This window comes from Anomaloglossus baeobatrachus, chromosome 5 (genome assembly GCF_048569485.1).
Source record: "Anomaloglossus baeobatrachus isolate aAnoBae1 chromosome 5, aAnoBae1.hap1, whole genome shotgun sequence".
Classification (NCBI taxonomy): Eukaryota; Metazoa; Chordata; class Amphibia; order Anura; family Aromobatidae; genus Anomaloglossus; species Anomaloglossus baeobatrachus.
In genome coordinates this window covers 66001498-66017007 of record NC_134357.1, presented here as the reverse complement: position 1 = coordinate 66017007, position 15510 = coordinate 66001498, and positions in this window count along the sequence as shown.

The following is a 15510-nucleotide window of genomic DNA, read 5'->3' as shown; positions in this document are numbered from 1 at the left end:
TCAGTGCAGAGCATCTCATATTATATATCCTGCAGAGCGTCTCATTATATATCCTGCAGAGCGTCTCATATTATATATCCTGCAGAGCATCTCATATTATATATCCTGCACAGCGTCTCATATTATGTATCCTGCAGAGCATGTCATATTATATATCCTGCACAGCATCTCATATTATATATCCTGCAGAGCATCTCATATTATATATTCTGCAGAGCATGTCATATATCCTGTACAGCATCTCATATATACTTCAGTGCAGAGCATCTCATATCCTGCAGAGCATCTCATATTATATATCCTGCAGAGCGTCTCATATTATGTATCCTGCAGAGCATCTCATATTATATATCCTGCAGAGCATCTCATTATATATTCTGCAGAGCATCTCATATTATATATTCTGCAGAGCATGTCATATATCCTGTACAGCATCTGATATCGCAGCCTGCAGAGCATCTCATATTATATATTCTGCAGAGCATCTCATATTATATATTCTGCAGAGCATCTCATATTATATCCTCCACATCATCTCATATATACTTCAGTGCAGAGCATCTCACATTATATATCCTGCAGAGCATCTCATATTATATATCCTGCAGAGCATCTCATATTATATATCCTGCAGAGCATCTCATGTTATATCCTGCAGAGCATCTCATACTATATATCCTGCAGAGAATCTCATACTATATCCTCCACATCATCTCATATATCCTGCAGAGCATCTCATATTATATATCCTGCAGAGCATCTCATATTATATATCCTGCACAGCATCTCATATTATATCCTGCAGAGCATCTCATATTATATATCCTGCAGAGCATCTCATATTATATATCCTGCACAGCATCTCATATCATATCCTGCAGAGCATCTCATATCACATCCTGCAGAGCATATCTCATATAGTACAAAGCATATATCCTGTAGAGCATCTCATTTAACCCACAGAGCATCTCATATATCCTGCAGAGCATTTCATTGCATACAGAACTTTTCATATTATATCCTGCGGAGCATCTCATATCTCATGTTATCTCCTGCAGAGCATCTCATATAATCCCATGTTATCTCATGCAGAGCATCTATTGTATAATCCTACATTAATTTATCCTGCAGGACATCTCATAAAATTCTATATTATTATATCCTGCAGGGCATCTCTCCTATAATCCCACATTACATCCTGCAGAGCTTCTCTCATATAATCCTATATTATATCCTGCAGAGCATCTCTCACATAATCACATATATCCTGCAGAGTATCTCTCATATATTTCCATATTACATACTGCAGATCATCTCATATATTCCCATATTTTTATATTTTGCAGAGCATATCTTTATACCCGACGATATAATACTGCAATGAATTATCATATAGGTAGACTCTCATCCTGCAGAGCATCTCACATACAATCCAACAATATTTTTTGAGCATGCAGCCTATACCCTATGTCGATATACATGTGTGCCAGTATACTATATATACTATATGTAAATAATCCTACATTATATTTCTCTGCAGAGCATCTCGCACATGACCTTATTTTATATTGCTCTGTAGACAATTTATATTGCACAATTAGGGGACATAGTTGCAGTATAATATATATTTGAGAGCGATAACCAGCTTTAAGGGGTTAATGCTGTTTTTTAGGATGGGGTGGGGGAAGGACAATAGACACAGGAGCCTTCAGTAGCTAATTAAAGTTAGTCATTGACGCCTGCACCCACCCCACTGATGTAAGCACAAAGATTCACCTTCCAGACAGGGTCAGCAGGGCAGAGGCTCCTGGTTCACATAAGGGTCAATCCTGGAGCACAACCTACTGCAGCTCCTGGCACTTCAGCAGAGGCTTCAGAGCTCACAATAGGTGGCACACATGACCAGGTCATATCGGGGATGGGGCTGCCCATGTCACAGCAGCACTTAATAGATTTATAATTGGACCTGTGGTGGGAGGACAGGGACTCCACAGGAGTCAGGGCAGGTGAGGGTGCTGAGAAGGGACTCCACAGGAGTCAGGACAGGTGAGGGTGCTGAGAAGGGACTCCACAGGAGTCAGGACAGGTGAGGGTGCTGAGAAGGGACTCCACAGGAGTCAGGACAGGTGAGGGTGCCGAGAAGGGACTGCACAGGACAGGTGAGGGTGCTGAGAAGGGACTGCACAGGACAGGTGAGGGTGCTGAGAAGGGACTCCACAGGAGTCAGGACAGGTGAGGGTGCTGAGAAGGGACTCCACAGGAGTCAGGACAGGTGAGGGTGCTGAGAAGGGACTGCACAGGACAGGTGAGGGTGCTGAGAAGGGACTCCACAGGAGTCAGGACAGGTGAGGGTGCTGAGAAGGGACTGCACAGGAGTCAGGGCAGGTGAGGGTGCTGAGAAGGGACTGCACAGGAGTCAGGGCAGGTGAGGGTGCTGATAAGGGACTGCACAGGAGTCAGGGCAGGTGAGGGTGCCGAGAAGGGACTCCACAGGAGTCAAGGACAGGTGAGGGTGCTGAGAAGGGACTCCACAGGAGTCAGGACAGGTGAGGGTGCTGAGAAGGGACTCCACAGGAGTCAGGACAGGTGAGGCTGCCGAGAAGGGACTGCACAGGACAGGTGAGGGTGCTGAGAAGGGACTCCACAGGAGTCAGGACAGGTGAGGGTGCTGAGAAGGGACTGCACAGGACAGGTGAGGTTGCTGAGAAGGGACTGCACAGGACAGGTGAGGGTGCTTAGAAGGGACTGCACAGGACAGGTGAGGGTGCTGAGAAGGGACTGCACAGGACAGGTGAGGGTGCTGAGAAGGGACTGCACAGGACAGGTGAGGGTGCTGAGAAGGGACTGCACAGGACAGGTGAGGGTGCTGAGAAGGGACTGGACAGGTGAGGGTGCTGAGAAGGGACTGCACAGGACAGGTGAGGGTGCTGAGAAATGACTCCACGGGAGTCAGGGCAGGTGAGGGTGCTGAGAAGGGACTCCACAGGAGTCAGGGCAGGTGAGGGTGCTGAGAAGGGACTCCACAGGAGTCAGGACAGGTGAGGGTGCTGAGAAGGGACTCCACAGGAGTCAGGACAGGTGAGGGTGCTGAGAAGGGACTCCACAGGAGTCAGGGCAGGTGAGGGTGCTGAGAAGGGACTGCACAGGAGTCAGGGCAGGTGAGGGTGCTGAGAAGGGACTGCACAGGAGTCAGGGCAGGTGAGGGTGCTGAGAAGGGACTGCACAGGAGTCAGGGCAGGGGAGGGTGCTGAGAAGGGACTCCACAGGAGTCAGGGCAGGTGAGGGTGCTGAGAAGGGACTGCACAGGAGTCAGGGCAGGTGAGGGTGCTGAGAAGGGACTGCACAGGAGTCAGGACAGGTGAGGGTGCTGAGAAGGGACTCCACAGGAGTCAGGACAGGTGAGGGTGCTGAGAAGGGACTGCACAGGACAGGTGAGGGTGCTGAGAAGGGACTGCACAGGACAGGTGAGGGTGCTGAGAAGGGACTGCACAGGACAGGTGAGGGTGTTGAGAAGGGACTGCACAGGACAGGTGCGGGTGCTGAGAAGGGACTGCACAGGACAGGTGAGGGTGCTGAGAAGGGACTCCACAGGAGTCAGGGCAGGTGAGGGTGCTGAGAAGGGACTCCACAGGAGTCAGGACAGGTGAGGGTGCTGAGAAGGGACTCCACAGGAGTCAGGACAGGTGAGGGTGCTGAGAAGGGACTCCACAGGGGTCAGGGCAGGTGAGGGTGCTGAGAAGGGACTCCACAGGAGTCAGGGCAGGTGAGGGTGCTGAGAAGGGACTCCACAGGAGTCAGGGCAGGTGAGGGTGCTGAGAAGGGACTCCACAGGAGTCAGGGCAGGTGAGGGTGCTGAGAAGGGACTCCACAGGAGTCAGGACAGGTGAGGGTGCTGAGAAGGGACTCCACAGGAGTCAGGGAAGGTGAGGGTGCTGAGAAGGGACTGCACAGGAGTCAGGGCAGGTGAGGGTGCTGAGAAGGGACTGCACAGGAGTCAGGGCAGGTGAGGGTGCTGAGAAGGGACTCCACAGGAGTCAGGGCAGGTGAGGGTGCTGAGAAGGGACTCCACAGGAGTCAGGGCAGGTGAGGGTGCTGAGAAGGGACTGCACAGGAGTCAGGGCAGGTGAGGGTGCTGAGAAGGGACTGCACAGGAGTCAGGGCAGGTGAGGGTGCTGAGAAGGGACTCCACAGGAGTCAGGGCAGGTGAGGGTGCTGAGAAGGGACTCCACAGGAGTCAGGGCAGGTGAGGGTGCTGAGAAGGGACTCCACAGGAGTCAGGTGAGGGTGCTGAGAAGGGACTGCACAGGAGTCAGGGCAGGTGAGGGTGCTGAGAAGGGACTGCACAGGAGTCAGGACAGGTGAGGGTGCAGAGAAGGGACTGCACAGGAGTCAGGACAGGTGAGGGTGCTGAGAAGGGACTGCACAGGACAGGTGAGGGTGCGGAGAAGGGACTGCATAGGACAGGTGAGGGTGCGGAGAAGAGACTGCATAGGACAGGTTAGAGTGCTGAGAAGGGACTCCACAGGAGTCAGGACAGGTGAGGGTGCTGAGAAGGGACTCCACAGGAGTCAGGGCAGGTGAGGGTGCTGAGAAGGGACTGCACAGGACAGGTGAGGGTGCTGAGAAGGGACTCCACAGGAGTCAGGGCAGGTGAGGGTGCTGAGAAGGGACTGCACAGGACAGGTGAGGGTGCTGAGAAGGGACTGCACAGGACAGGTGAGGGTGCTGAGAAGGGACTCCACAGGAGTCAGGGCAGGTGAGGGTGCTGAGAAGGGACTCCACAGGAGTCAGGGCAGGTGAGGGTGCTGAGAAGGGACTCCACAGGAGTCAGGACAGGTGAGGGTGCTGAGAAGGGACTCCACAGGAGTCAGGACAGGTGAGGGTGCTGAGAAGGGACTCCACAGGAGTCAGGGCAGGTGAGGGTGCTGAGAAGGGACTGCACAGGAGTCAGGGCAGGTGAGGGTGCTGAGAAGGGACTGCACAGGAGTCAGGGCAGGTGAGGGTGCTGAGAAGGGACTGCACAGGAGTCAGGGCAGGTGAGGGTGCTGAGAAGGGACTCCACAGGAGTCAGGGCAGGTGAGGGTGCTGAGAAGGGACTCCACAGGAGTCAGGGCAGGTGAGGGTGCTGAGAAGGGACTCCACAGGAGTCAGGGCAGGTGAGGGTGCTGAGAAGGGACTCCACAGGAGTCAGGGCAGGTGAGGGTGCTGAGAAGGGACTCCACAGGAGTCAGGGCAGGTGAGGGTGCTGAGAAGGGACTGCACAGGAGTCAGGGCAGGTGAGGGTGGTGAGAAGGGACTGCACAGGAGTCAGGACAGGTGAGGGTGCTGATAAGGGACTCCACAGGAGTCAGGACAGGTGAGGGTGCTGAGAAGGGACTGCACAGGACAGGTGAGGGTGCTGAGAAGGGACTGCACAGGACAGGTGAGGGTGCTGAGAAGGGACTGCACAGGACAGGTGCGGGTGCTGAGAAGGGACTGCACAGGAGTCAGGGCAGGTGAGGGTGCTGAGAAGGGACTCCACGGGAGTCAGGGCAGGTGAGGGTGCTGAGAAGGGACTCCACAGGAGTCAGGGCAGGTGAGGTTGCTGAGGAGGGACTGCACAGGAGTCAGGGCAGGTGAGGGTGCTGAGAAGGGACTGCACAGGAGTCAGGGCAGGTGAGGGTGCTGAGAAGGGACTCCACAGGAGTCAGGGCAGGTGAGGGTGCTGAGAAGGGACTGCACAGGGCAGGTGAGGGTGCTGAGAAGGGACTGCACAGGACAAGTGAGGGCACTGAGAAGGGATTGCACAGGAGTCAGGGCAGGTGAGGGTGGTGAGAAGGGACTGCTGAAGGCGCAGAGAAGAGTCTGCATAGGACAGTTGAGGGCACCAAAAAGGGACTGCACAGTACAGATGAGGGCACCAAGAGTCACGCACAAGACAAGTGAAGGCACTGGGAATTGTCTGCACAGGACCGGTGAAGGCACTGGGGATTGTCTGCATAGGACAGGTGAGGACGTCGGGAATTGTCTGCACAGGACTGGTGAGGGCACCAAGAAGGGACTGCACAGGACAGGTGAAGGCAGTGGGAATTTTCTGCACAGGACAGGTGAGGACGCTGAGAAGAGACTGAACAGGAATTTTCTGTACAAGGCACTTTCACTTTTATATCGTTCACATTCTAACATTACATTTTAAAAAGGTTTTCCAATATTAATATTTTTCCAAGTTTGGGGGTGGGGAGTAGTCCGATGTAACCTTTGTTTATCATGGAACAGCTAGCGCGCCATTGTTGTATGGTCTCTTAAGAAGGATTTGTGCCAGTGCACCAAAAAATGATCTTCCTATGACATTGCAACCATTATAAAAAAATATTTCCTTGGTATGTCACCATGGTGTTCTTGCCTTAAACGAAGACATGAACTATATGAGAACAGTGAACTATGGGCTAGAATAGAGCCCCTGAGGAAGCTGCATATGTCAGTGATACGCATCGAAACACCCCTGCAATGACGCATGTTGGATTCCATGTTGATATCCTTACCTAGTTTTCACCTTGACTAGCACACTCTTCATACTGTTATGTAGACTTAAGGGGGCTTTACACGGTAGCGATATCGCTAGCAATTTCTAGCGATATCGAGCGTGTAAGTACCCGCCTCCGTCGCGCATGCGATTGTTTGTGATCGCTGCCGTAGCGAACATTATCGCTACGGCAGCGTCACACATACTTACCTGGTCGGCGGCGTCGCTGTGACTGCCGAACAATCCCTCCTTCAAGGGGGAGGGACGTTCGGCATCATAGCGACGTCACCGCGACGTCACTAAGCGGCCGGCCAATCAAAGCGGAGGGGCGGAGCTGAGTGTGATGTAAACATCCCGCCCACCTCTTCCTTCCGCATTGTGGCCGGCGGCAGGTAAGAAGACGTTCCTTGCTTATGCGGTGTCACACATAGCGATGTGTACTGCCGCATGAGCGATGAACCACAACGCTAAACAACCCTTACCAATTTTTGAGTTTGGGACGACCTCTCCATGGTGAACGATTTTCACCATTTTTGAGGTCGCCTAAGGTCGCTGGTAAGTATTACACGCTACGATATTGTTAATGACGGCGGATGTGCGTCACTAACAATGTGACCCCGACGATCAAACATTAACGATATCGTAGCGTGTAAAGCCCCCTTTAAACTTAGTCCTATGCTACAGCATATGGTAATAGTGCTTCATAGGCTAGCATTGGACCCCTGAGGGTGCTGCATTCGGCAGCGATACATCTGGGAAATCTGCAAGGACACGTTATTCCAAGTTGTCATTATCTTTGACTCTTTAGACGTTTTTATCCTCTTTATTTGCAATATTGGGAGTAAATAGTAATTGTTAATTATTGATGCTCTGCCCTTGGGAATTAGAAATGCGCAGATACTTTTCTGATGACGCTTCGTTCTTGTCACCTGACCATTGTGGTCAATCACAAGCTTTAGCAGCTTTGCGACAAAAGAACAAAGACATCATTGCATTCAGTTTAGCGCTGCTGCAGAACATCGGTGGCACAAACAATATATACCATAGGGAACAACTGCGAATCATGCATTTGGCGGATAAGCTGACAATTGTTTATGTTCCTACCAGCTCATATTTGTTGTTGCTTGAAGTGTCAATTTAAAGAGTTTTAGATCCCTGAAGGAATCGCCAACAATATCTCACTATCACTGGTTTCTCCAAGGATCAGACGGCAATAAAGTCATTGAATACATCCTACAAGCCATATCTGCTGTATACTGACCAACATAATCTATCAGATTGGGATTCCTGTGTCTCTTTGATGTCTACGTCTCACCCGTGATGGAGACGTGCTGGTAGACAACCAGGTCCTGCAGATGACCCCGTCACCAAACTAGTCCTCAGGTTGTAAAAGATATTGTTGGCTTCAGTTCATGTTGGATTTTCTGCTCCACTTACTGGTTATTCCCATCTTTATAGATGGATAGTGCTTGTAAAAACAAGAAATTTTGCAATTTACTGCTTATTAAAATTTCAAGCTGTTCTTGAGATATTAACACTTTTGTTTACAGCTCGTTTTCTTGGAGACCGACCACCTTTATTGATGGTGTTGGGGAGATGAGGATCCAGCATGTCTGATTTTGGATTGCCAATCCTTTTATCCTCTAAGGCCCCCTTCGCACGTCTGTGAATAACGTTCTTGTTGACGGTGCATATGGCCCATCCATCAGACATGATTTTGGTACACTAGTGTTCATCTGTGATAGCACACGGAGAGAAGGAACTTTTTACTCATCTGTCCCCGATGCTGATGTCTCCGATGCTGCTGCTTCCGGGTCCGCAGTGTAGTGAATATTCATGAGCATAATGAGCGAGCCTGGAAGGAAGCGACTGCAGTGCCGAAGACAACAGCGCTGGACACAGGTGAGTATAGAAATTCATTTTATTTCAAAGACCCGTGTTTTCTCACACCACTGTGTGGTCCGTGTGAAATCAGTGCTGCCGTATAAAAACTTATTTGTCTCCGTGCGGAACACACGGACACGCGTATGCTCCATACGGACACATGGTCCTTGTGAAAACACTGATGTGTGCGTAGATCCATTAATTTTAATCTGCGTATGTCCATGTCTCCGGTATGCATGAAAACGGCGTCATACGTACCAGAATCACTGATGTATGAAGGGGGCCTAAGGCTGGGTTCACATGTCCTGGTAATCATCCATTAGAATGGATCCTGCAGAGATCCATTTGGAACAAACTTCTGCAAACATAACTTTTTGTCCGTTTTTAAATAACTGATATTTGCCGGATCTATTTTTTTTAACATAGAAGTCTACGGAAAATGGATCCATTAAATAGCCATCCGTACGGACATGTGAATGGGGTCAAAGGGAGACACATGTGGCTGTCATATTTTTCTTTTTACTCTATTTATCATATGATTGTGGCAGGAAGGTTGAACGAATTAATGAATGAATGAATGAATGAATATACCTGCGACAAAAAAATTGTTTAAAAGAACTGAGAGTCCTCAGTGGTTGATACCTTTTAATGGCTAACTGAAAAGTATCAACCACTGAGGACTCTGAGTTCTTTTAAACAATTTTTTTTTATCTCTACTGGCTAACACGGTACAAAGATATATTTTACTTATACCTGCGACAAAACTCAATGGATTCCTATGGAATTTCAGCAGCTGTGCTTTGAGAAAAAAAATAAAAAGCAAAACCTCTATCGCCATGCAAAGGTGCAGTAAGACCCCATAGACTTCCATGGATACTCAGTAGTTATGCTGAGCTGTAATATGGTTTAGTTTATTTAGTTAGTATTAAAAAAACCCTGTAAAAGACGAGACGCTGCCTCCCAGTTCTATACGGGATTATTACAGCCATGTGGTCAGTGCAGTTAAGAGTATTTGAGTATTTTATGTTGCCTTTTAACCCTTGATTACTTTTCTTGCTTTTGTGTCACTAGGTTATATGGATGGGTAATTAGATGGAAGGTAATTAGGATTATAGTTCGTCATTTCAAATAGCAACTTTTAAATCCCCTTTCAATGTGCTGCGAGGCCGTGTCCTAGGGAGAAGCCGACCCTTTCAAATGGATGGGGATTAAACCTATGTGGTGGGGGGAGGGTCAGCTTAGAGGAATGAATAAAGACCCTAATGTCAGAGAGTCTACCTTCTAGCAAAATAACCTGCGTTCTCAATTAGATAGGTCCCTAGATAGGTGAATTTGAGCTGTAGATATGTGTTGCCTATCTCAAGGTATGAGCACACGATGCAGTTTTGGTGCAGAAATTTTCTGCATGAAATCTGCACCTTCTGCCAGAAAAATGCACCAAAAAACACATGAATTTTGGTGCGTTTTCGGTGTGTTTTTTGCATTAGTTTTTTTTAGTGAATTCAATGGCTAGAAGGGCTAAAAACGTTTCTGCTCCAAAATCTGCAACGAAAAAAAAGCAACGCGTGCACAGCATTTCATAAATCTCAAAGACTTTTCTGGCTTCGGGCTAAGCATGCAGATTTTGGGGCAGATTTCTCAAAAAAAACATGAAAATTTGCACTAAAAAACTCACCATGTGCATATAGCCTAAAACTAATGACGGTCGAACCCCCCTTATATCAGCAGGTTCTGCCCACAGTCTGTGTATGGAGACCTCCTGGCAATTCCCCAACAGATGATATCCAGGGGCGAAGGATCCGACATGTCTGATTTTGGATGGCTGATCCTTCTTTTCTCCCAAGAGAAACAGTCTCAAAGTCTGGCAGCGGCTCACTCATAGAGAACACAAAAGATAATTCCAACGCTCAACGCAACTGTGTGTGGGGAATTCGAGAGAGTACGCTGTCTGCGGAACAATGGTCGGGCGACTGTTATCTGCTGCACATGGGAGACTTAAAGGGGTTCCAGTTTTGGAGATCTCTTTTCCCCCGATTGTAGCTTTTTTTTTCCCCCAAACAACCTGATGTTTATTCACCCTACCTGGGTCCAAGGCTGAGTCTCCACCGCTGCTCCAGGATTTGTTATTGAACGCACCATGAAGATCATGTTGACAGCCCCTCAGCCAATAAAAGAGCTCACTGGCTCTGCCCAGGTTGAAGGCACGAACTTCTGAAGTCACTGATTGTCTGCAGCGCTGATGTAGACAGTAACAGACACCGCAAGCACTGGCGGAGACTCCACTCTGGAGGGCAAGTAAAGCACACTTCCTTTTTTGGAGCAGGAGTTTTCCAAAGCCTAAAGTACACCTGATGTTTACTCAGGCAGTGGTTTAGCTGTACAATGCTACTTCCTAGAACAGGGGTCGGGAACCTTTTTGGCTGAGAGAGCCATGAACATCAAATATTTTAAGATGTAATTCTGCGCCACCACTGCCGCCCCAGTAAGCCATATGTGGTTTGTAGGACATGCCCCCATTTTTTGGGGGAAAAAAGTGCGTCTTACAAACCGGAAAACGCTGTATTTTTTTTATTAAAGATTTGTCTGCGAGCCAGATGCAGCCATCAAAAGAGCCACATCTGACTCGCGAGCCATAGGTTCCCGACCCCTGTCCTAGAATATCGAAAGTATTTAACTCTTAACCCGGAAGTAAAATGTCGCCTTCCAAAATTATTCATATTAATACGTGGCACCCCTGAGGCTTCAGTTGCCACAGAGGTACTGCACTGGTATCCTATTGCCGGGTAAGGAGGGGGGTCACAAATCGGTATACACAAACACAGACACCCTTATTTAGCAACACTCTATCAGGCCATGGTTAGGGCCTAGTGCAACTAAGCTATTTCCTCTAGTAGAAGTACCGTCCCCGAAGCCAGCGGGGGGTGGAGTCGAGTTAGTGGGAGCAGAATGTAGAACGTTAGGCAGTTAGGGAGAGGACGCGGAAGAGAGCGGTCCTGGGGACGAGGGCTGGATCAGCTCGTTCCAGGATTGTAGGGTGTCAAATATGTCTTCTAGGCACATTACTTTTTGAGTCCATGTTGTATTCCTCTCATGGAGGCTAGTAATGAACTCCACTGCTCACTTTGATTTACTCCATGTATTGCTCCTCCTGCCCTGCCTAATATAAAGTAGTGACAGTAGGATGTCACATTTTTGGATTTTTCACGAGTAACCAAGCATATAAGAACTCATTCTGCTATGGAATAGATTTATTCTGTACAGTGCTGTATGTTCACAGTGACAGGCGTGTATGTATGTGCTCAGTGCGGCCTGCAGCGTGCATACTCCTCATAAGGCCAGGGCCACACGGGGCACTACTGCGATGCTCGCATGACACGCTCTCAGCACAGCAGGAGCCGAGTGTCATGCTAGCAGGGCTGTGGAGTCGGAGTCGGAGTCGTGGAGTCGGAGTCGGAGTCGGAGCTCATTTTGGTGGAGTCGGAGTCGGAGTCGGAGTCGGTATAAAATGCACCGACTCCGACTCCTAAAATATATAATAAATTGGGGACAGGAGTGCAATGCAGAATGTGCTGAATATTTTACTAAATAATAACATTTAGTATAATGCTTATATTTAAGTGAAAAATTTATTGTAGTACAATGTGAACATCAGACATTTAATTGTTTTTATGATACAATAATCAAGATATTTGGATAGAACATAAAATATTTATTGGAATACAACTTTAGAACACAAAAAACTAATAAATTGTAAATATGTAAAATATATATATATATATATATATATATATATACAGTGTATATACACACACAAGATATATATGTAATCTACTGTATATTACATAGTGTATTACATATTTACAATTCATTACAGTTTTTGTGTTCTAAAGTTGTATTCCAATAAATATATTTTATGTTCTATCCAAATATCTTGATTATTGTATCATAAAAATTATTAAATGTCTGATGTTCACATACACATATTCATGTACTACAATAAATTTTTCACCTAACTATAAGCAATATATGTAGGAGTCGGAGTCGGAGTCGGAGCCGGAGTCGGAGCCGGAGTCGGAGTCGGTGCAAGAGAATTTGAGGAGTCGGAGTCGGAGTCGAAGGTTTGGCTTACCGACTCCACAGCCCTGCATGCTAGTATCCCTGCGTCTGAGGTCCGACCGTGCGAGCGGACCTCAGCTGCGGAGGAGAGGGCGACCTCTGAGGAGGAGCGGGCCAGTGCTGAGGAGGGGCGGGAAGGATTTATCTCCCTCTCTCCTTCGTAGCTGGCTATTGCGATTCTCGCTCTGCACGCGTGGTACACCGGTGTACCGCGAGTGCTGTGCGATTTTTCTCTCGCCCCATAGACTTGAATGGGTGCGAGAGAAAACAGGATCGCATTACAATCGCAGCATGCTGCGATTGTTTTCTCGGCCCGATTAGGGCTAAGAAAATAATCGGTCATGTGCGCTGGCACATAGGCTAATATTGGTCCGAGTGGAATGTGATGTTTTATTGCACTCCACTCGGACCGATATTCTCGCCATGTGGCTTAGGCCGTAGTCTGGCTGTATTGGGTACAGATCACTTCCGTGTTCCCATCAGCTTGGCTGCTTGATGCCCATATAAAAGTATAAAAAAAAATCAAGAAAATTTCACTTAGTGTATTGTGATATGTAGCATAACGCTGTACATACTGCAGACACCTCCATAACTTTTATTTACATCTAAGATCAGTGCATTTCCAGCAAATCAAGGCACAATAGTTGGCATGCATTGTCATTCCCATGGTTGTCAATCACTGCCTCTTTTTCCGAATAGCTGGTCATAGACATTAAACAGCTGTGGGCCGGTCCATAGACGTCCAGTTACAAAATGGCCTGTACCCACTGATGATGTCAGTCTATCACCAGGCATTGGCCATATACAAAGATAGTAAATGGTGTCTATTATTGGCTGGCAAGCCCAAAAATCGTTCATTAAAGGGTAATTCCCATCTCCAAGATCCTACCACAATATGTAGTAGGTGTCATAATAATAATAATACTAGTGAATGCCTCCAATTAGAAATATAGTGCAGTTCTCCTGATATAGTCATGTTTCTTACCTCATGTGCAGGGTGTTAGAACCGTGGACTCTATTCCTCTCAGGTAGCAGTGAAGGATTGGATCAGCAGCCGTATCTTGTGTGGAGACGCTGGACAAACCAAGACAGTCCAGTCTGTAACTTTCAGAGTAACCACACACGATAGGGCTGCCGATCCAATCCTTCTCTGCTACCTGAGAGGAATAGAGTCCACGGCTCGAACACATTTCATATGTCAAGGTTATCTTTGACAAGGGCATTGTAGTTTCGGTATTAATGGTTACGACAACTCGAATAGTGACTGTTAGTCCGTTGCTGGAACCATGGATACCTAAGATGCAATGCACTGCACATGAATTAAGGCCTCTTTCACAAGTCAGTATTTTGCATCAGTGTTTCGATGCCAAAACCAGGAGTATCTCCAAAACCCAGAACAGGTGTCAGTCTTTCAACTATAGTTCTTCTCTGTACGTTCCACTCCTGGTTTTGGCATCCAAATACTGATGAAACACTGATTCAAAATACTGACTTGTGAAAGAGGTCTGACCTCATGTGCAGGGCATTGCACCTTAGGTATCCATGGCTACGATCACAGCAACTAAAGCTAGGGTCACACGTAGCGACGCAGCAGCGATCACGACGGACGACCTGACCTTATCAGGATTGCTGCTGCATCGTTACATGGTCGCTGGTGAGCGGAAGCGATGCTGCGCTTGGTAACTAAGGTAAATATCGGGTAACCAAGCAAAATGCTTCGCTGGTTACCCGATATTTACCTTGGTTACCAGCGCACACCGCTTAGCGCTGGCTCCCTGCACTCCTAGCCAGAGTACACAACGGGTTAATAAGCAAACCTTTTCTTATTTACCCGATGTGTAGTCCGGCTGCGTGTGCAGGGAGTCGGTACTGGCAGCGTGAGAGCGGCGGTGCTAGTAACTAAGATAAATATCGGGTAACCAAGGAAAGGGCTTCCCTTGGTTACCCGATATTTACCTTGGTTACAGCTTACCACAGGCTGCCAGACGCCGGCTCCCTGCTCGCTTCAGTTCGTCGCTCTCTCGCTGTCACACAGTGATGTGTGCTTCACAGCGGGAGAGCAACGAGCAAAAAATGAAACAGGACATTCAGCAACAACCGGCGACCTCACAGCAGGGGCCAGGTCGTTGCTGGATGTCACACACACGACAGCGACGGGACGTCGCTGCTACGTCACAGAAAATGGTGACTTAGCAGCGACGTCGTTGTCGCCGTCGCTATGTGTGACACCACCTTTTCTGTCACTATAGTGGTAACCATGGATACCGAAGCTGCAATGCCCTGCACATGAGATAAGAGACCTGGCTATATCAGGAGAACTATACTACATTTCTAATTGGAGGTATTTGCTAATATTATTATTATTATTACACCTACTACATATTAGGATAGGATCTTGGAGATGGGAATAACCCTTTAATGCATGTCCAAAACAAAAAAATCCGTTTTTTTTGTTAATGTTTCATCCAGTTGGGGCAAATGATCCTACCATAATGTCTATGGCCAGCTTAAGACGGACAATGTTATGGCAGCGCTTAGACCATACCTCCCCTGACATATAACATTGGAACGAATGATTGCTAGTCATAGGTAGTTCTGAACATTAATGATGTGTCATCATATATACAATATAAAATTATAACCACTGCTGTTGCTGAAGGTACAAACATGCCGTAATAAGACATTCTGCTGTCATGCAGGTCATCTAATACCATCAAAATACCCATGCCAATTATATACTACATTTCCAAACTAATCTTTACATTTTATTTTTTATATATATTTATATATAAATTATTTCATGGGAGTCACTGGATTCATTAAGCGTGTATACAAAATAGTATTCACATACACAAGTAATAGAGTATACAGTATGTGCATGCAATATGCCCCTGATTAGCAAGCACATTGGCTATGTACAATGGAAGGAAAAATTCAGTACAGAGGTAGTGATTTAGAAATGTTTTTTTTTTTGTTTTTTTTTATTACTCTAATTTCTTAATATCGTG